The sequence below is a fragment of the Hordeum vulgare genome, chromosome 7H (genome assembly GCF_904849725.1).
Source record: "Hordeum vulgare subsp. vulgare chromosome 7H, MorexV3_pseudomolecules_assembly, whole genome shotgun sequence".
In the NCBI taxonomy this organism is placed as follows: Eukaryota; Viridiplantae; Streptophyta; class Magnoliopsida; order Poales; family Poaceae; genus Hordeum; species Hordeum vulgare.
The window spans coordinates 385,624,949-385,647,646 of NC_058524.1; positions in this window are offsets into that span (position 1 = coordinate 385,624,949).

The following is a 22,698-nucleotide window of genomic DNA, read 5'->3' on the forward strand; positions in this document are numbered from 1 at the left end:
CAGGATCAATGACATGTACGATCAGCTCGCTGGATCCTCAGTCTTCTCCAAAATGGATTTGAGGTTGGAATACCATCAAATCAAGATCAAGAACGGGGACATTCCAAAAAAGGCTTTTGTTACTCGTTATGGCCAATACGAGTACACCGTCATGTCGTTCGGTTTAACCAATGCCCCAGCCACCTTCTCTCGTTTGATGAATTCAATCTTCATGGAGTATTTGGATAAATTCGTCATGGTATACCTCGATGATATTCTCATCTACTCGAAGAACGAACAAGAACATGCTGAGCAGCTAAGGCTGGTATTGATGAAACTTCGAGAGTATCGCCTTTATGCCAAGTTTTCAAAATGTGAATTTTGGTTACCAGAAGTGACCTATCTAGGTCACGTATTCTCTGGTAAGGGTATTGCTGTCAATCCTGAGAGAGTTCAAGCTGTCCTTGATTGGACTGAACCTGAATCGGTTAAGCAAGTTAGGAGTTTTCTTGGTCTAGCGAGCTATTGTCGCTGCTTTGTCGAGAATTTCTCCAAGGTTGCAAAGCCTCTAACTAAACTCCTCAAGAAGGATAAAAAGTTCGAGTGGACACCACAGTGTGAGCATAGTTTTCAGGAACTGAAAAGACGCCTGACTTCCGCACCTGTGTTGCTACCACCAGATTTTTCTAAGGACTTTGTTATCTATTGCGACACCTCGCGACAAGGATTAGGTTGCATTCTCATGCAATATCGTCATGTGATCGCATACGCATCTCGACAGTTGCGTCCACGTGAGGATAATTATCCCACACATGACCTTGAGCTTGCAGCTGTGGTCCATGCACTAAAAACCTGGCGACATTACCTTTTGGGTAATCGTTGCGAAATATTCACTGATCACCAAAGTCTGAAATATATCTTCACCCAGCCGGATTTGAATCTCAGGCAAAGACGGTGGGTTGAGTTGATCTCGGATTACGACTTAGGGATAACTTACACCCCAGGGAAGGCCAATGTTATGTCGATGCACTAAGTCGTAAATCTTATTGTAACAATTTGATGCTACAACAAGGTCAACCACATCTCTATGAGGACTTTCGGAAGTTGAATCTTCATATTGTTCCTCAAGGATTCCTTTCTACCCTGGTGGCGAAGCCTACTCTTAAGGATCAAATCATAGCCGTGCAGGCTTATGATAAGGGTATATCCCAGATCAAGGAGAATATTGCTAGTGGTAACGCTAGGGATTTCTCCATCAATCAGAAAGGTGTTGTGTTCTTTCAGAACCGTTTAGTGGTTCCTAAGAGCAAACGTCTGCGGCAATTGATCCTTAAGGAGGCTCATGATTCTCCTCTCACCATTCATCCCGGAAGTACTAAGATGTATCAGGACCTACGCCAGAGGTTCTGGTGGACTAGGATGAAGAGAGAAATTGCTGAGTTCGTTGCTAACTGCGACGTTTGTCGTCGAGTTAAGGCAGAACATCAAAGGCCTGCTGGCACCCTTCAACCTCTAGCTATTCCTGAATGGAAATGGGATAAAGTTAGCATGGATTTCATTACCGGATTTCCCAAGACCAAGAAAGGAAATAATGCTATCTTTGTGGTCATTGACCGTCTCTCCAAAGTGGCTCATTTTCTTCCCGTTCGTGAGAGTATAACAACTAGCCAGCTAGCAGAGCTATATATCTCTCGAATAGTGTCTCTTCATGGTGTTCCCTTGGAGATTAACTCGGACCGTGGGAGTATCTTTACTTCTCGCTTCTGGGAAAGTTTTCAGAATGCCATGGGGACTCACCTATCTTTTAGCACTGCTTTCCATCCCCAATCAAGTGGTCAAGTAGAAAGAGTGAATCAAATCCTAGACGATATGCTCCGAGCTTGTGTTATATCGTTCGGTATGAATTGGGAGAAGTGCCTACCATTCGCCGAATTCGATTATAACAATAGTTATCAATCAAGCTTGGGCAAAGCTCCTTTTGAAGTTCTCTATGGACGAAGATGTCGAACACCTCTTAATTGGTCAGAAACCGGAGAGAGGCAACTCTTTGGCGTAGATATGATCCAGGATGCAGAAGAGCAGGTTCGCATTATTCGTGAAAAGTTGAAAACAGCCGAGTCTCGTCAAAAGAGCCAATATGATCGTCATCATAAGGCTGTGACCTTTGAAGTTGACGAGAAGGCTTACCTTCGGGTTGCACCTTTGAAGGGTACCCATTGATTCGGTATCAAGGGCAAGTTGGCTCCTCGTTACATTGGTCCTTTTCGCATTCTTGCCAAACGAGGAGAAGTTGCCTACCAGTTGGAACTTCTTCCGCATCTTTCCAAGGTTCATGATGTCTTCCACGTCTCGCAACTCAGGCGTTGCTTTTCGGATCCCATCCGTGAAGTGGACCACAAAACTCTTGATCTCCAAGATAACCTTTCATACCAAGAATACCCCGTGCGTATTCTTGATCAAGCTAAGTGTACCACTCGACGTCGAAACCTCAAGTTTCTTAAAGTTCAATGGTCAAATCATTCTGAAAAGGAGGCAACTTGGGAAAGACAGGATCGTCTCCGACTTGAGTATCTTGCGTTATTCACGACGACTTCTAAATCTCGGGACGAGATTCTTTTGAGTGGGGGTGAGTTGTCACATCCCTGACCCCTTAAGCAAGTTAGCTTTGTGCTCATGTTTTCTTTGCATTGCATCTAGGACGTTCTCAACAAGAACAAAGTAAGTGATGAAGGAAAATGCTAAAACCCTAGCCACTTCAAAAGAATAAAGGAAAATTCAAACTAGTTAAAATCAATGAACCCAAAGTGGCCTCAAGAAAAGTTCAATCTTTCTGATAAATCGTGAAAGTAAATAAGCAATGAAGAAAACCTTCTTCTTGACACATTAAGCATTTTAAATAAATGGAAAAAGCTACTAGTTTCAAGTTTTAAATTTGAAATCAGAAACTTTAAACTTTCAAAAATGTTGAAAACTTTGGGAATGGTTGGAAATATTCCAACAAATATTCTGGTGTGTTTCAAATAGCTTTTACAAACTATTTGGGAGCTTAAATAAATAGCAAGTTAATGCAATAGCAAAACAGAAACAAATCAGAAAGAAAATGAGAAAAACCTTACCTGACGCTCACCTGGCCCGGCCCATCTGCTCCTGTCGTCTTCCTCCTCGCCGGTAGCAGCAGGAGGTGGCCGACGCGTCGCCGCGCGCCTCCACGCAGCTCCCTGGCTGCCTGTCCGCCGCTTCGCGCTGGCAAGCACGGGGATAACCTCCCCGAGCTCGTAGCTATCCGTTCCCCAGCTCATTCCCCCCCTCTGCCTCGTTTCTTTCTACCGCCATTGGAGCCCGAGCAGAGCTCGAGCTCGTCGTCGTTCTAGCCTACCCTTCTCCCTCCTGAGCCGCGCAATAGGTCTGCCGCAACTCCCTGAATCTTTCTAGCCACGAGCCCGACGCCGAGACGCAGTGAAACGACGAGACGCAATCGTCTTCTTCCTCGGGTCACCGAACTCGTCGCCGGCGTTCTTCCTCTCCAGGCCGTCCCCGAGCAAGCTAGCGCCACCACTGCACTCCTCGTGAGCTTGCGCATCTTTCCCCTAAGATCTCCCTGTCGATCCCCTCCTCTAGGCCTAGTTCCAACGGAGCCCGACGAGATCTGCCGCGGGAGCTCGTCGCCGGTAGCCCTCCGGTGATCAGCTCGTCCTTTTGAGGCCACCAGCAGCTTCAGGCCGTCGCGTAGATGCCGTAGGAGCTAAGTCCCGTGCGTAACTCCCTCTGTATCAAAGAACCGGATGACGCCCGAACCATGGCCGCCGCCAAGCTCGTCGCCGGCGTCATCTCTGGCCAGATCAGCCCCAGCCAAATGCAAAAATGAACCCGCGGGAGAAGTGTCGTTCCTCTGGTGCTCTCCGCCCCGAGTTTGTCCCCCTGTGTGCCGTTTCCGAGCCCCTCCGACGTACTGGCGCTTGCCGGAGGCTCCCCGCCGGCGAGGACGACCTCGCCGCCGGTGGATCTCAGCTGGCCTGAGCCACTGATGTGTGGGGCCAGCCTCTGGGAGTTTAGGATCAAAGAAAATAAATCTAATTAATTTGATAAGTCACTGACATGTGGGTCCAGTGAGATTAATTAGCTAATTAAGTTTAATTTTAATCTAAAACTGACCAGAGACACTGACCAGTGGGTCCCACTGGTCAGGTTTGACTTTCAAACGGCCAGTTGGACCTGCTGATGTCATGCTGATGCAGTAAAGGGATTTTCTAGTATAAGAATAATTCTAGAAATGTTTAAAACTTCAAATATTCATAGAAATTAATCTGTAACTCCAATGAAAATAATTTATATATGAAAAAGTATCAGAACAATTCAAGGAATCTGAATATGTCGTTTTCAAACATCTTTGAAAACGTTACAGAACCCAAACATGTAGATTAATGAATAAGTCAATTCTTATAAATACTTTATAAATGGATTATGGAAAATATTTAAATTTCACTATGATTGACATGATCAAGTACTGTCCTAATTACCAACCATCAACCTAACATGTCATTCCATGCATGTCAACATCAAGTTGATCTGAGCATCAGGTCGAATCAATTAAAATGGTATCCGAGAATACCTCGTTTGAAGTGATATTTGAATTTGATTCAAATCAACATCAAACCTAATACATGTTAGTTATAATAGTATATCACCTTGCATTCTCATGCCATGCTCAATGCATCATCTTGATTGCATATGCTTGATATTGATTGATGTCATTCCTATCGGTAGGCTCCGCTCCCCCGGATTCCACCGAATATCCGTCTGACGGATATTGTCACTCCTCTGAGCAACAAGGCAAGCAACCATTTTGATCATTCCGATAAGTCCCATGTTCTTGCTCCTGCACTTACTTATTGCATAGGATCAAATGCTTCAAATGCTTTTGCCACGTTAGTTGAACCCACTTCCTTTGCATGACCTATCCTTGTCACAGTAAATAACTGAACCTTGCAACCTAGCATACCTGGTAGTTGCTTGAGCCGTGATGGGCCTTATCCTGCTATGCATGCTATGCTTAGAGTTGTGTATGGTCTGTCATCTGGGAGATGAACATAATTGTGAGAATGTGTTCGGTAAGCAAAGGTTGTGTGTTGAACCTGATTTGGTAAAGGTACCGGTGAAAGGCTGTGTAGGAGTACATGGCGGGTTGTTTCATTGGAACCATCCTTAGGAACTGAGTTCCGTGTATGTAATCCAAGACTAGATACTACCACACGTTGGGATACTTAATTGACCCTCTCGACTTATTAATCGCTTAGTGCTCGGTCCAGGAGTTGCAAGTAGTTTCTGGTGTTTATAGTCATGCTGGAAGCCGTGCATAGCGCTGACCTGAGAGGTGGGCTGTGATGCGGTAGGCAGTGGCACGGTGTACCAAGTGGCACCCGGATGGTGGGCTTGGGAACCGTGCGCACATCGTTTGGGGCCGTGGCGGAAACCTCGGCCGGACTTCCGTGCGGGTTACCCTCAGATAGGCGATAAACCTGGACTAGGTACTAGTGTGGTTAACGGTCGTGGCCGACACCCTTGCTAGGCTTCCGCTTGAAGGTTGCCGAGGTGCATGACGTGCACATGGCGATAAGTCGCGAGAGTGTGTGTGACGAAGTACACCCCTGCAGGGTTATGATCTATTCGAATAGCCGCGTCCGCGGATATGGACTACTTGGAGACATATGTTGTTCATAGATAACTTCAATGGCTACTCATAAAATTGTCAAGATAAGCGTGAGTGTCGTGGACGGGAATTCCGTATGGAGACGGAATGATTCCACGATGGTGTATTGATTGTGGTGTTAGTGGACTCGTGTGCGAGAAATCAAGTTGTCAAAATTATTTTAAAAATGCAAGTTGTCTAGCCACGAGTCAAATGCTGGCTTTCCGCATGAAACCCCACCATACCTTGTTGATACATGTCGTGGATGAGTAGTTAGTTATCCTAAAGTCTTGTTGAGTACCTCCGTACTCATGGTTGTTTAATAAATGTTGCAGAGGTTGCTAATGACCCTAACGGAGGGTTCTTCATAGACATCGACGACGACGAGTAGTTGGTGTCCCAGCTACGATCTGGCGCTATGTTGGGTCTGTAGTATAGTCAGGCCATGTGCCTTTTAGTTGCACCTGTCTGTACTCAGACAGTGTTAAACTCTTCCGCTGGCTTGTAACTGAATGACTGCTATTATGGGTCGTGAGACCCTTACTGTGTAATATTATGTGTGTGGCTCTTCCGAGCCTCTTAAATAATGCTTGTATGTTATGGTTATGTTGTGATGCCATCGATGTATCTATACATATCGGTATGCCATGCGTACGTGTGTCGTACTTGATATGTATGGGGTTCGATTACCTAGTCGTGAATTTTAGTAGCACTCCTTACAGGGAAATGCCCCTTCGTGATCCAACGAGCCATGGTAGCTCGCTACTGCTCCGGACACATTGGTTGACCGGCATGTGTCCTTCTTAGCTGCTGTGTCTGTCCCCTTTGGGGAAATGTCACGTGATGTAATGGAGTCCTGGTAGCTTGCTACGACTCGTCTACACTCGCTGGTGACCGACACCTGCTTTGTTGGGTCATGTATGCCTGTCCTTGTGCGGTGCTGCCAGTTTGGTTTCTGACTAGACTTTTCGATCCGGGTTCTTGACATTGGAATGCTAGCGACACTATTGCATACGTGAGTCAAAAGACGCAAACGGTCCCGGCTAAGGTAAGGCTGCAGCCATGGAGTTAACCGTGCGTGAGACCGCAAAGGGATGCGATGTGTTACAGGTTGGATTCCTATGGCTTAGGATCGGGGTCCCGACAAAGAGCTTCACTGCCTCGACTTCATCTTCGTCAATAGACTGCCTCGATGATCGTTTGGAGTCGGATCATCTTCGTCCGCCGCCGCCGTAGACGTCCTCTGTCGCCGGGTTAGGGCGCATTGGACACGCGACCGAAGAGCCTCTCTACACAACTTCTCTGTGTTCTTCGTGTGCTCCTTCATGGGTAAATAAAATCCCATTTTTACCGCAAGTTAGATCTACAATTTTACATCTTCTATGAGAAATCTGTTTTTCCTCAAGAATCGATACGCACTTGATTCCTCAAACACTACCTATCACCACATCATTGATGAACTATACTAAGCATCTAAGATTTTCACGAGATTCCTCAATTGTGCGAATTTTCGGATCTGTACAACTCTGGAACCCAAGAACAGTATGCTTAGGCAAATTCCTCAACCACTGGTTAAATTCCTCAACTGCCAAACTTTTTCATTTTCTTCAAATCTGAGAACGCATATGACCTCTCCAAATTCACAGGTACACACATGTCAGCTGATGAATCTCTCGGTTCTCATCACATTAACTCATTTGCAGCGTTTCTGGAAGAAAATCTTCAAGTCTCATCTGAATCCTCAAGAGTTCAATCTCATCAGCAAAATCCTCAGCTGAAGAAAATGGAGGATGACAGAAAAGAGAAGGGAGGAAAGAAACTTGAGCAAAACACAGCTGTGGATATCCTTGAGGATATTTACTTGGACTATTGCACACCTGATGAAAATGAGACAATGGCCAAGAGAAAGATCCGGCTTCAGAAGATAGAACGCCAATGGACAAAGGAATGGAAGGAATACAGGTTTGTAACTGCCAAATATGCAAAGAAATTCGCTCTGAAGCCCCCTGGCAAACGGGCCCCTCTTGAGGCTCATCAAGTAGCACATCCCTCAAGCCTCAATACCCTTGATGACTATCCAGATGAGAAGGAAAAGCATCTGGCTAAGCTCAAGAAGCAAGCAGAAGCTGCAGTGAGGAAATTCAATGAATCCTCAGCTGCTGCCTCAGCTGCAGCTACTTCCTCTGCCGCTGAGACCTCTGGTTCTGCAATTCCTCAACCGTAGTGTGTGCCATCAAAGCCAAGAGCTCCAAAGACTCAAGAGAAGTCTGCTCAGGCATCAGTTACAAAACCATCAGCGCCAAAACCCTCAGCGCCAATCTCTTTAGCTCCAAAATCCTCAGCACCACCACCAAAGCCTCAAGACACACCAGTACAAAAGCAAGTCATGAAGCCTATGACCGCCAGCTCCAACTCCTCACTCCCAGCTGCAACCAGCTCGGAGACAAAGTCTTCTCCACCTCCTGTGAAGACTCGGGTGTCTGCTGAAAGAGCAACTCTGCCGAGCCCCAGCAAAATCATCACCGTCCCGTCTACATCAGAGGGCAGTGATGAATATGATGATCAAACCCTGCAAGCTATAATCAGAAACAAGCAGGAGAGAGTAGCTCAGGCATCAGGTAGCACCATTCCTCTGGCCATGGACCCCAAGGTCCTCCTAGACTACATCAACATCTGGTATGAGGACCCAAGCACTCCGCTTGATGATTTGAAACTTCCCCCTGGCATCAGCCACATGGTGGCCACTTTGATCAATGAATCCAAGTGGAAAGAACAGCAGGCCAAGGTAGCAAAGCTTAAAAAGGAGAAATTCCTCAAGCAGAATCTCCTCAGCTTGACGCCTGATGCACTGATATCAACACATGCAGAGCTGAAGAATTTGACTGACAAGTACTCCAAGCTGTCAGATCGTAAGAGTCTCAAGAGCAATTTCATCAAGCTGGCCACTAAAGCTGTTGATTACTACAACAAGGAGGCTGCACCTCCAGCACCAACTTCTCAGCCCTTCATTGAGGAGCCAACAGACGAATCTCCTCATGCTGAGGAAACTTCTCAAGCTGAGGAAATCCACCAAGAAAGCCGTGCAGATGTATCGGCTATTGAGGAAATCATCATGGAAGCTCCAGCTAATGAAGCTGCTGGAGTTGATGAGACTGCCCCTGACCCAGCTGCTTCATCAAAGCAAGCTGGTGACTCTGTTCCAGCTGGTTCCTCAAAACCAGCTGAAGAATCTGTCGAGAGAACCCCTTCACCAAAAGCTTCAAAGGTGAAGAAGATGATTCCGTCTGTATCAGACGTGAAGAAAACAGGGCTGCTGAGAAGGAAGCCAAAAAGAGAAAGGCCTCCTCAGCAGAAGAAGAAACAGAGGCCAAGCGCCTCAAAGCGCTTGAAGAGACTGCCCCTCTAGACCATGTGCCCCTAAATGTCGCTCCTTCTTATGAAATGGTCATCCTTGATGATCAAGCGAAAGGGGCAGATGAGGAAATGAAGGATGCTGCCGCTGAGGAACACACCGACGAAGAAATTCGTATTGACGATAGTCCTCAGCCCTTCATTCCTCAGAAAGACACTACTCAAGGATCAGCTGCACTAGCTGAAGAAACTGCCTCTACCACCAAGCCAGGTGATCAAGAACAAACTGAAAATCCTCAAGCTGATGAAATTCAAAGCTCTGAGCAAAATCTTCACGATGAGCAACAGGCTGACCCAACTCCTCGAGCTGAGCAAGATGAAACTATTCCTCAGCCTGATGCACAGCCAGAGCAAGCCCCTCAGCCTGACGCCCAGCCAGAACCATCTCCTCCGCCTGAACTCCCAGCTGCTGAAAGTCCTCACCCTGAAGAAAATGCTAAGGACAATGCACCTGGACAAGACAATGTATTCGTCATGCTCAACCCCGAGAATGCAATTGTTGTCTCCCCTCCAGTTCCTCAGCAAAACCTTCAGCCAGTTCAGCGTCAGCCATTCTCCAAGCGTCCAAAGTTTCAAAAGAAGAATTTCTTTGAAGAACGCATGTACTTCATTGGAGAGAACCCCTATGACAAGCCTCAAATGAGGCATCTGAAGTTTTGGACTAGGACACATATGAATTACTATGCCTCTATGCTGTGTGGAAGAAACAAGATATTCTAGCACAGGCATATTCCTCACGTTGAACTTGAAGCTATACCGTGCTTAGAACCAGTCCTCAATGTACTCCGTGATGCTGGTTTACTGCCAATGTGCTGCGACATCTCTGACTGGAACATCGAGCTAATTCTTCAGTTTTATGCCACTCTTCACATCTCTGGCAACCCTGAAGACATTAACACTTGGGTGTTTGACTGGATGACACAAAACACTCACTACAAGGCTCCTGCTACTGAGCTCCTCCATGAACTGCCTGTACCAATTCCCTCAGAGGAGGCTGTGAAGCTTTATGGTGAGCGTGAGCTGCCCAATGGGATGATGGAAGTCCTCATGAAGCCTTTGGCTGAAGGAAAACCACCGAGAAAAACCTTCCTCGTCCACGAGCTCAAGTATACACCCAGGTCTGTCTACAGAATCCTCTGTAGTGTGCTCGCGCCGATCAAAGGCCATGATGATGAAGAAGATGTCGTAGGCCTCATGAAGAATATCCTCTTCAACATCATTCATGGTATTCCTATCAACATCCATGATTTCTTCTTGAGGACTTTGGCCGACAATGCTATTTGTCCTTTTGACTACAAGTTATATGCCCCATGGATCATGAGATTCATCAGGACAAGGACAGGCACCAACTTTCTCGCTGAATGCCAAATCCATGTTGGTTATATGCCTCCTATCCGGGTCAACAAGAAGACTTTCGAGCCCATTGAAGGAAAAGGCAAATCTGTGATCGAAGAAGGCAGTATGCCCCTTGATAGCCAGTTCAGAGAGCCAAAAGCTTATTCTTCATGGGATGATACTGAGACTCGTCCGGCAAGCCCCGTTCCTCCTCGAGTGATGAATACAAGAGAGCTCCTCCTCAGTCTTCACCAGAAGGTGGATCGCAATCACAAGTGGGTCAAACGCCAGTTTGGCGCCATTGTGAAAGCCCTCACTGAAACACAGAAATCTGTGAAGCTCAACCATCACTATCTGCATGAGGTTTTTGATCGCACCTGGGCTGCACTTGCACATCTAAAGACTCAGACTGAGCTTGAAGAAATGGACTTTGAGTGAGACTTTGACTGGTCGTGGCCTCCCAAGGTGAAGTTCAGGCCCATTCCAGTTCCAGACCTTGAAGACAGCTCCTTTTCTTCATTCCGCACTGCTGAAACTGATGAAGAACAGCTCAACACTGCTACCGGTCCAAGGAAGAAGACTACTCCCAAGAAGCGTCACGGCTCTTCCTCAACCGCTAAGAAGTGAAGTCTTCATGGGCGTTAGTCCTCAGTTTGTCCCTTTTTTCACTTGATGACAAAGGGGGAGAAACTTGAGAGTTAGTCTTCAAACGGGATATTTTTGGGGCTTATGAACTATATTTAAGTTACAAATTCTTGGCTCTTCTGAAGTTCTTTATGTAATGAGTTGTAACTTAAGCCCGATGGTACTCTGATGCTTTTCAACGTTTATCTTCGCATGCTTATTCCTCAAGTTTTAATGCACGCATGCTGGAATTCGTCAGATACCATTTGTCATCATGCATTTTCATTTTCTTCATATGATATGTTACATGTATGCATGATTTACAAGACTCGGGGGGAGATCTCCATGATATAAATCATCAATGTGCATTTGCTGTGAAAAGCAAAATCCTCACGATAAGCACATCTTCAGGGGGAGTCTCTCTGAATCTTGATTTCAAATTCCTCAAATGAGTATTTACACTGCATATTTTTGATCCTTGTTGAAGACTTAACCTAATTGTCATCAACCACCAAAAAGGGGGAGATTGTAAGTGCATCTAGTGCCCCTTAGTGATTTTGGTGGTTTGAAGACTTATAGGTTAAGTATCTAATGTGTTTATGAGTGTACACAGGATCTATAAGTCATTGAGGAGTTTGAGATATTTGAAGAATATCGACTCCTAAAAATATATATCTTCGGTTGATGAAATTGTTCTGAAGCTGAAGAAATGAATCGCGAGGAATCTGCGATGAAATTGATATTCCTCATGAAGATACTGAAATTGAGGAATTCAGTGTGTCCTGAAGAAAATCACTTTGAAGAATTTGAAGCATGAAGACTTACTCTTTCTGTTTTATTTTCTTCTCATTTGAGTAATAGGAACACCGTACTGTTAAAGGGGGTCGAAGTTACACTTTGGAATGAATTTCCTCATGATGCTTAACCCAAGCCTAATCCTATCAAAAGCCTCAAGTGAGGAATACGAGTGACATGAGGACTCTCACAGTTGAGGGTTCCGACCGTTTCGATAGCCACGCCAAGTCATTGGTCTTATCCACTCCAACGGTCATATTATTTAAGGGCATTAGTGTAAAATCATGTCGGGATGCTCCCAGGCTATAAATAGCCACCCCCCACAACCATTAGCTGGTTGGCTGCTCCGTTAGAAACTGACACTTGTCATAAGAGCAACCCAATTCCTCGGAGTCTTCGAGAGTAATTCATTAGTGAGGAAATACCCCATACACCGAAACCACAAACCAAACCTAGTGATTGAGCATCACTGAAGAAGTTGTTCCTGTGTGGGACTGAAGCCTCTTACCTTTGAGGACTGTGCATCCTCCAGACGGTTAGGCGTCATGGTCTAGAGGTTTCCAGCAGTCAATTGTGGATCGTCGGGTGACCAAGTTTGTGAGGGTTTGGAAGTCTGCCCTGAAGACTTACCACGAGTGGTGGGCGAGGACTGACTGTTCTTAGCCCAAGGAGAACATGGTAGGGATTGTGTGTCCTTTGGTTTCAATACCAAGCCGCTCCAAACCAGATGTACGACTGTCACAGCAGTTGGAACTCGGTCATCAACGACTGTCTTCACTGAGAAACGGGTTCTAATTCCTCAACTCCTTAATTTCCTCGTATTATGTGTTGATGACATTCAGTGCTACTGTTTGAAGAATTTGCTTAAGACTTTCTCTGAATTTTCTCAACCCCAAATTCTTCACGTCAGTTAATCGTCATATGTATTCTGCGTGCGTGCACACTGTGCAATCTGTTTTCACATTCCTCACTCTGAAAAACTGCTGGTGTGAAACTTTGCACTTCTGATCCTTTACTGTTTCTGCTGTGAGTTAGTCATGAGTGAGGAATTTCCTCAAAAGGAATTTCCTGAATGATGAAATTCTACAAATCTCCTATTCACCCCCCCTCTAGTCGATATAACGCACTTTCACCTCTCTTTTTTTGGTGGGCTTCTTTGGCCTCTTTTATATCCTCACATGGGACAATGCTCCATTAATGATGATCATCACACTTTGAACACAAAACTTAGAGAAACAATGACTCTATATGGAATGCCTTCGGTAGTGTACTGTGGCAATGATCTAGCATGGCATAGACATTAATGGAAACATCATGCTAGCTATCTTACGATCATGCAATGGCAATGTAGATGTTGTGGCACATGTCATGGTGGTAGTTGCATGGCAATATATCTCCGAATGACTCTGAAAAAGCCATAGTAGGTAGGTATGGTGGCTGTTTTGAGGGAGGCTAATGGTGGGTTTTTGTGCACCGGCGAAAGTTGCACAGCACTAAGAAGATAGTGATAGTGGAAAGTGCAACTAAACCATGGACTCAACATTAGTCATGAAGAACTCATATACTTGTTGTAAAAGTTTTATTAGTAATCGAAACAAAGCATTCAACGCATACTCCTAGGGGAAGGGTTGGTAGGTATAAACCATCGCGCGATCCCGACCGCCACGCAAAGGATGACAATCAAAAGACTAATCATGCTCCGACATCATCACATAGCGGTTCACCATACGTGCATGCTACAGGAATCACTAACTTCAACACAAGTATTTCTAGATCCACAACACCTTACTAGCATGACTTCAATTTAACTAAAACCACAACTCAAAACTAATTGAGATGGATCAAACTTCTCTAACTATTCAATGCACATGAAGGTGGAAGTTTTCGTATCCCTTTGGATAACTACCCCTTTTGACACTACTTTCAAAGCATAGATCAACTACAAAGCCACGCACCGCTGCGCTCTAAAAGATATAAGTGAAGCACGTAGAGCAAAAGTATCTAGCTCAAAAGATATAAGTGAAGCACATGTCAGCTGAATTGTCTACCAAAGGATATAAGTGAAGCTCGACAAAATCATGGTGAGTTCATATCTCTCTCTCTAGGTGTGCAACAAGGATTATTGTGACACAAAAAAATAAAAGACTCCTATGATACAAGACGCTCCAACCAAAAACACATAACATGTGGTGAATAAAAATATAGCCCCAAGTAACGTTACCGATGGATTGAAGACGAGAGAGGGGATGCCTTCCAGGGGCATCCCCAAGCTTAGGCTTTTACGGTGATGGGGTTATAGTCCCAGGGTAGGGTCATAGGCCTGCCCTATAGGTCCTACCCAAGGACTACCCTTCATAGAGGACAAGGCCCTTAGACAGTTCTGACTGAACTAAGGACTCCCCCATCATCCAGTCGGTGACGAGCATTCGGAGCGTATTTAACGTACCGACTGAATTCCACTCTGTACATCGTAATCTCCCAGGAGGGCAACGGTCATACGTTTTCATACACCATTATTAGCATTTAAGGCATACGTGACCTGTAACGTAGGCATTTATTCGCCACTATTCCACCCCTGTTGACCGGGCCGTTGTGGAGGGCAGCACACTCTATATAAGCCGCCCTTCCCCACTAGTGCAGGGGTTGGCTTTTACTGTAATCCTATATTCCACTCGTAACTAAGCTCCCAAGAGCACTGAGACGTAGGGCTTTTACCTCCACCGTAGAGGGGCCTGAACTCATACATCCTCGCCGTAGCTAAGGCTCTGCCCATCCTTTCGTACCCTACACATCTACTGTCAGACTTATACCCACGACAGTTGGTGCCCACCGTGGGGCAAGCGTCTAAGCGACTTCCAGCGAGTTTGCGACTTCATCTTTTCATCATGTCGGCCGGCGGTGATTCGTGCATGGGTCATGAGATCCTCTTCGGCGCACTCTCCTTCATCGTCGACGATTCGGCATGGCTTCGGGATGCGCCCCTCGATGTCGAGGCGCTCCCCAGCCGCGGGGCTACGCACTTCCGTGCCGGTTCCCGCGGCATCCTTCTTGTCCAGCAATCGGCCCCGGTGTCGATCTTCGCCCCCGTCACGCGCGGCAACAAGCGGTCCCGCCGTCCGCGGCTCCAGCGTTGGGTGCGACACGCCCAGGCGCGACAGAACGCATCCTCTCAAGTGGCGGTCCTCGAGTCGGTTGTGGTCGCGCCGCCGTCCCAATGCTTGGACTCAGTTCCGACTGAGTTACCTTCCGAGTAATTGGGTCGCGGGCGTGCAGCCGAAGTTCTCATGGCTGATTCCCATGAAAGTCCCCTCCGAACTGGTCGAACGAGCATGAGGTCGGCGAATCATCCGGCGCTCGTCGTCAACACCGCCGTTCGGCCAGTCGGCGCACTCGCTAGAGCAACGTCGAGGTGTTCCGCACACCCGTCCTCAACCTGGCTGCCGCTGCCAAGATAGCCGATTCCCTCCAACCGACTGATTCAGAGGCTGGTAGAGGGATCGAGCAGATCCGTGCCCTGTTGCACACGGCACAGCAGCAGAATTCGGCGGTCTCCCAGTCGCACAACAGGATCCACAACAGTTCTGTTCACGCGAACACGCATCGGTCGGTTTTCAGCCCCGACTCACATCAGCGACGCAGAGGGGGCAGCCGTTCCATGAATCCCGAAGATCGTCGCCGTTCACGCACCCCTCTGTGAGGTGGGCCTTACGGGCCCCGACATCACGATGATCGGTGTTCAGTCGGTGACGCGTATGATCCAAGGCCCGACGCAAGAGGGTACATCGCCCAGAGGAAGGTTGACATGAGTCGAGCCCACCGTGATGGTCACGATAGAGACCGTCCGAGTGGAAGCAGGACCATCGTCTCTGGCCCCGAGTGCTTCAGTCGGGCCATCCGTTGAGCTCACATCCCTCCCAACTTCCGATTGACGACGGGGATCAGCAAGTTCACAGGAGAGTCCAAGCCAGAAACGTGGTTGGACGACTACCGAGTGGCGGTCCTCGGTGGCGGAGATGACCAGGTGGCCATGAAACATCTCCCCCTGATGCTCGACGGCTCGGCACGAGCATGGCTGAACCAGTTGGCTCCGTCAAGCATCTACATTTGGGCAGATCTATCCCGAGTCTTCATCAGGACCTTCGAGGGCACGTGCAAACGCCCTGCTGGTCTCGTGGAGCTCCAACACTATGTCCAGAAGCAGAATGAACCCCTGCGCGATTTCATCCAGCGCTGGACGACCCTCTACCACAAGGTGGAGAACGTTACAGAGCACCAAGCAGTCTGCGCCTTCAAGGCAGGCGTGCGGTACAGAGATCTATACCTGAAGTTCGGTCGGACAGGCGACATCTCCATGAGCAAGATGATGGAGATAGACGCACGCTATGCAAATGGCGAAGAAGAGGACCGCATACGTAGCGGCAAGCATACGGCAGTCGCCGATGGAGATGGGAACAACAATCAGAAGCAGAAGCAGAAAGCTCCGTCCACTCCGCAGGCAGAGGCAGCAGCCGTTACCAATGCCAAGTTCAAGGGCAAGGGGAAAGCTCAGTATACCCCCAAGAAGAAATAGTTCGGGAATTCCATCCTGGATCAGCCATGTCCAATCCACACGAAGATGGACGAAGAAGGTAACGCCATATTCCCGAAGCACACCACTCGGCAATGTCGCCTCCTGATCCAAGGGTTTGGCGAAGGGCAGCCGACTGAAAAGGACAACAAGCAGGATGGTGAGGACAAGGAGGATCCGTTCCCCCAAGTCCATGCAAGATTGATGATTTTTGCTGATGTGGAAAGCAAGAGTCGATTGAAGCTGGTGAACAGGGAGGTGAACATGGCAACCCCAACCAACCCCACGTTCCTCAAATGGTCTCAGACTGCGATCACCTTTGATCAGTCGGACCATCCAGAACAGGTACCCACCCCAGGGAGGCAAGCTCTAGTCGTCGACCCGGTGGTGGAAGGAGTCCGGCTGCGCAAAGTCCTCATGGACAGCGGCAGCGGCTTGAACATCATGTACGCCGACACTCTCAAGGGGATGGGCATTCCGATGTCCAAACTTAGCGAGAGCAGCATGCAGTTCCACGGAGTCATCCCAGGACGAAAGGCCAAGTCACTCGGCCAGATCGCGTTGGACGTCGTTTTCGGCTCTGACAAGAACTTCCGCAAGGAAAGGCTGACATTTGAGGTGCTCGACTTCCAGAGTGCATACCATGTGATTCTGGGTCGTCCGGCGTATGCGCGTTTCGTGGCCCGTCCATGTTACGTGTATTTGAAGCTGAAGATGCCGGGTCCTAAAGGTGTGATCACGGTCACAGGAAATCGGCAGCGGGCCGAGGAGTGTCTGCAGCAGGGGTCGAGGATTGCCGACCAGCAGATGGCTATCCTCGAGCTGGATGAGTAAAAGAAGACAGCCGACCCCGCTGACCTGATGTGTTCGAAGAAGCCAGCTTCAGAGTCCGCATTCCCGTCGGCGGGAGACGCGAAGAAAGTCAGCATCCACCCGACGGACGACGCCGCTGCCCCAACGAACATCTCCACCACCCTTGATCCAAAATAGGAAGCCGAGCTCATCCAATTCTCCGTGAGAACTGGGACATTTTTGCATGGAAGCCCGCTGACATGCAAGGTGTACCCACGGAGTTTGCTGAGCACCGAATGCATGTGGATCCTGCTGCTCGGCCCGTCCAAGAACGCCTGCGTCGGTCCGCCGCGCACAAAAGGAAGGCAATCGGAGAGGACGTGGCTAAACTTTTGGCAGCCAACTTCATTCGCAAGGTACACCACTCCGAGTGGCTCGCCAATGTTGTCATGGTGCCCAAGAAGGACAAGTCTCTCTGTATGTGCATCGACTTCAAGCATCTCAATAAGGTCTGCCCGAAAGATCATTCCCCGCTCCCCCGCATTGATCAAATTGTTGATTCGACTGCGGGTTGCGAGCGTTTATCATTCCTTGATGCCTATTCGGGCTATCATCAGATCCGTCTGTATGGTCCGGATGAATTAAAAACAGCTTTTATCACCCCATTCGGGTGCTTCTGCTACATCACTATGCCATTTGGTTTGAAGAATGCAGGAGCAACTTTTATGCACATGATCCAAAAATGCCTCCTTGACCAGATCGGTCGAAATGTGGAGGCATATATGGACGATATCGTAGTCAAGTCACGCAAAGGTTCCGACCTGCTGACAGACTTGGCAGAAACATTCGCCAACCTACGTAGGTACGATATCAAGCTCAACCCAGCCAAGTGTTCATTCGGCGTTCCCAGCGGGAAGTTACTCGGTTTCTTTGTTTCCGAACGAGGGAGCGATGTCAACCCCGAAAAGATCGGGACCATCGTCCGAATGGAATGGCCGGTCAGAATACATGATGTTCAAAGGCTTACAGGTTGCCTAGCAGCTTTGAGCAGGTTTATCGCTCGACTCGGCGAGAAGGCGTTACCTCTGTACCGACTCATGAAGAAATCAGATACCTTCGAGTGGACAGACGAAGCCCAAATTGCATTTGACGACCTCAAAGCCCTGCTTTCCACCCAGCCGGTACTTCCTATCCCGCTCAGTAAAGAACCCCTTCTTTTGTACATCGCGGCTACAAATCAAGTCGTCAGGACCGTTCTGACAGTCGAACGCGAAGAAGAAGGCAAAGCGTACAAGGTTCAGCGGCCAGTATATTATGTCTCCGAAGTCCTGACTCCTTCCAAGCAGAGGTATCCCCATTATCAAAAGCTTATTTATGGGATCTACATGACTGCAAAGAAGGTGGCTCATTATTTCCAAGACCACTCGGTGTCTGTCATTTCTGATGCTCCGTTGTCGGAAATCCTCCACAATCGGGACGCATCAGGCCGAGTGGAGAAGTGGGCAATGGAGATGTTATACTGCGACATCAAGTTCGAAGCCAAGAAGGCTATAAAGTCTCAAGCTCTGGCTGACTTCATAGCAGAATGGGTAGAACAACAGCAACCGATTCACATCTACTCGGCTCATTGGACCATGTTCTTTGATGGGTCCAAGATGTTGAATGGCTCTGGCGCTGGCGTAGTGATCATATCGCCAAAAGGTGATAAACTCAAGTATGTGTTACAGATACATTTCGATTCTTCCAACAATGAGGCAGAGTACGAACCTCTCCTTTATGGATTGCGCATGGCCATCACACTTGGCGTCCGTCGCCTGATGGTCTATGGCGATTCAGAGCTGGTGGTTAATCAAGTGATGAAGGAATGGGACGTAAGGAACCCCACCATGACCGCATACTGCAACGCAGTAAGGAAGCTCGAGAAGAAGTTTGAGGGTCTGGAACTTCACCATGTTCCCCGACTGAAAAACCAAGCACCTGATGAGTTGCAAAACTCGGATCCACTCGGAGACCAGTCCCGAGTGATGTCTGCCTCGAGCACCTACATCTCCCTTCGGTGAAAGAAGATCCTTTTATAGAGGAACCGGTACAACCGAAGTGTTCAACAGATCTGACTGAAGCCGAGGTCCCCGCTATGGTTGATTTGATTATGGAGATTCTTGCCGTTGTGCCCGAATGGACTATGCCGTTCATTGCGTACATCCTGAGGCAAGAATACCAGAAGACGAAGTACAAGCTAGGGAGATCGTCCGCAGGTCGAAGTCCTTCACCGTCATTGATGGCCAGTTGTACAAGGAAAGTGTTTCAGGCGTCCTTCAGCGGTGCATCTCCCATGAGGAGGGACAGTTAATCCTGGAAGAAATTCACTCGGGAACCTGCGGCCATCATGCCTCCTCAAGAGCAATCGTCGCCAAAGCATTCAGAGCTGGTTTCTTCTGGTTGCACGCGAATGAAATGGAAAAAGATATGGTCGACCATGCGAAGGCTGTCAGTTGTATTCGAACAAGTCCCACAAGCCAACATCTGCGCTGAAGACAATCCCTCTTGTTTGGCCGTTCCCCGTGTGGGGATTAGATATAGTCGGACCATTCAGAACAGGCCAAGGGGGATTCACTCATCTGTTGGTAGCAGTCGACAAGTTCACCAAGTGGATTGAAGCCAAGCCCATCAAGAAGCTCGACGCCCTTACGACCATCAAATTTGTCAGAGACATCATCGCCAGATTCGGGGTTCCGCACAACATAATCACCGATAATGGCACAAACTTTGACTCGGACATATTCAAAGGTTTTTGCACAGGCTAAGGTATCCGAGTGGATTTTGCATCTTTGGCGCACCCCCAAACAAACGGGCAAGCAGAGTGGGAGAATGGACTTATTCTTCAAGGGTTGAAGCCTCGACTCTTGCGAGAAGTTGGACATGCCCCCGGCGCATGGGTCACCGAGCCGCCTTCGGTGTTGTGGGGCCTCCGCACAACTCCGAATAGATCTACTGGGCGATCCCCGTTCTTCCTCGTTTATGGAGCCGAGGCAGTCCTTCCGAGTGATTTGCTTCATGACTCCCCGCGAGTCGCACTCTTCTCCGAAGCCGAAGCAGAGCAAGCCAGACAAGACGGAGTAGATCTTCTAGAAGAAGAGCGCGAGATGGCACTGACTCGCTCAACAATTTATCAACAAGATCTGCGGCGATTTCATGTGCGACACGTCAGGAGTCGTACATTCCAAGCAGGCGACCTGGTGCTCCGAGTGGATCAGCAGAGACCTCACAAGTTAGCTCCCGCCTGGGAAGGACCCTTCATCATCACTAAGGTGCTGAACAACGGAGTGTATCGACTCTACAACCTTGACAGAGAAACGGACGAGTCGCGAGCATGGAATGGAGATCTCCTGAAGCGCTTCTACACGTGACCACCGACGGGGACAATGTAAAGAACAAGTATCATTGAAGTAAAACAAAGCATAATGATTTCTCGCAGGTTCAAAAAATTTCCACGTTTGCAGACTCTGGTCTAAAAACTCACTCCGAGTGCGCACCAAAAGCCGCACTCGGGGACTTAATTAGCTGCGACCCAGAATCGCCTAAGTAAAAACTCGCTCCGAGTGCGCACCAAAAGCCACACTCGGGGACTTAGCTGAGACCCAGAATCGCCTAAGTAAAAACTCGCTCCGAGTGCGCACCAAAAGCCGCACTGGGGGACTTAGCTGCGACCCAGAATCGCCTAAGTAAAAACTCGCTCTGAGTGCGCACCAAAAGCCGCACTCGGGGACTTAGCTGCGACCCAGAATCGCCTAAGTAAAAACTCGCTCCGAGTGCGCACCAAAAGCCGCACTCGGGGACTTAGCTGCGACCTAGAATCGCCTAGGTACAAACCCACTCCGAGTGCGCAATAAAAGCCGCACTCAGAGACTTAGTTGCGATCCAGAATCGCCTAAGTAAAAAGCTTCCTTCGAGTGTATCCTCAAGATCCACTCGGAGGCTTAGCAGACCCTCATTGAGGCTCATGTGGATGTGAAGACAACTCACAACTACATGAGTAACAACTCGCTCCAAGTGCGAGCTTACAGCCGCACTTGGGGACTTAGCTGCGACCCAGAATCGCCTAAGTAAAAACTCGCTCGGAGTGCGCACCAAAAGCCGCACTCAGGGACTTAGCTGCGACCCAGACTCGCCTAAGTACAAACTCGCTCCGAGTGCGAGCGTACAGCCGCACTCGGAGACTTAGCTGCGACCCAGAATCACCTGAGTACAAACTCGCTCCGAGTGCGCACTAAAAGCCGCACTCGGGGAATTAGCTGCGATCCAGAATCGCCTAAGTAAAAAGCTTCCTTCGAGTGTATCCTCGAGATCCACTCGGAGGCTTAGCAGACCCTCATTGAGGCTCATGTGGATGTGAAGACAACTGACAACTACATGAGTATCAACTCACTCCGAGTGCGCACGAAAAGTCACACTCGGAGACTTAGCTGCGACTTAGAGTCGCCTAAGTAAAAAGCTTCCTCATGTTTGCCATTGGCTTCACCAAGAAACGCCAAACAAAAACCACGAGCCAAAATCGTGTAAAAAAATTGGCGAAAGAAGAGCAAAATATTCGATTCGAATTCAAAGTTAGATCTACGATCAGTCGGCTCGGTGTGGATCAAGCTTATCCACACCGAACACGAATGTGATGGCCAACAGCAATGGCCAAAGTTTAATACAGATACCACTCGGCATACCGAGGTAAAGTTTTTCAAGCATCACCGGGACTGACAGGCTCCACAAAGGTGTTAAGGTCGATCCCGTCTGCGATGCGAGTGGCTGTGTCGAGGAAGGTCTCCATGAAATCTTCAGATCGAAGCTTCTTGGTGTTGGCGACCTGCAACGCCTTCAGCTTTTCTTTGCGAGCTTCCTTGCAATGCACTCGGACCAGCGATATCGCCAAGTCCACACCACAACGAGTGGCAGACTTCTTCCATCCGTGCACTCTGTTCGGGACGTCCTCCACCCGAGTCATCAACCCTTCTATTTCTTGCTGGGAATCGTTTTCGGGCCACAGCTCCTTGTCGATCCGGCCGATGACTTCTCTCAGGTGGCCAATGAAAGGTCCCACTCTGCCAAGGCGAATATGCGCTCGGAGCAAGTCCCGGTTGGCTTCGTCGCCGAGTGGAACGTTCGGAACAACCGACCGTTCAATGTCGGCTGCTTTAGCCTCAGCGTCCAGACAAAAATCTGCCAAGAAAAGACAAGCACAAAGTAAGCGCAGAATAAACTCCAAAGTCAAGAAGCACTCGGCAAAAAGCTTACCACCAAGCAGTGCAATCATCTTCCTTGCCCAGTCGCTAACGTACTTCTCCTGCGCCATGCACCGATTGTTCATCAACTTCAGCTCACCCATCCGTTCGGTTCTTTGACTCTTCAATTTCTTAATTTCAGCTACCAATGCCTTGTTGGTCTCCCGGGACTCCTCGAAACACTTCTCTCGGTCCGCAAGAGCCCCCTTCACACCAACCAAGTCATTCACAGCCGCCTC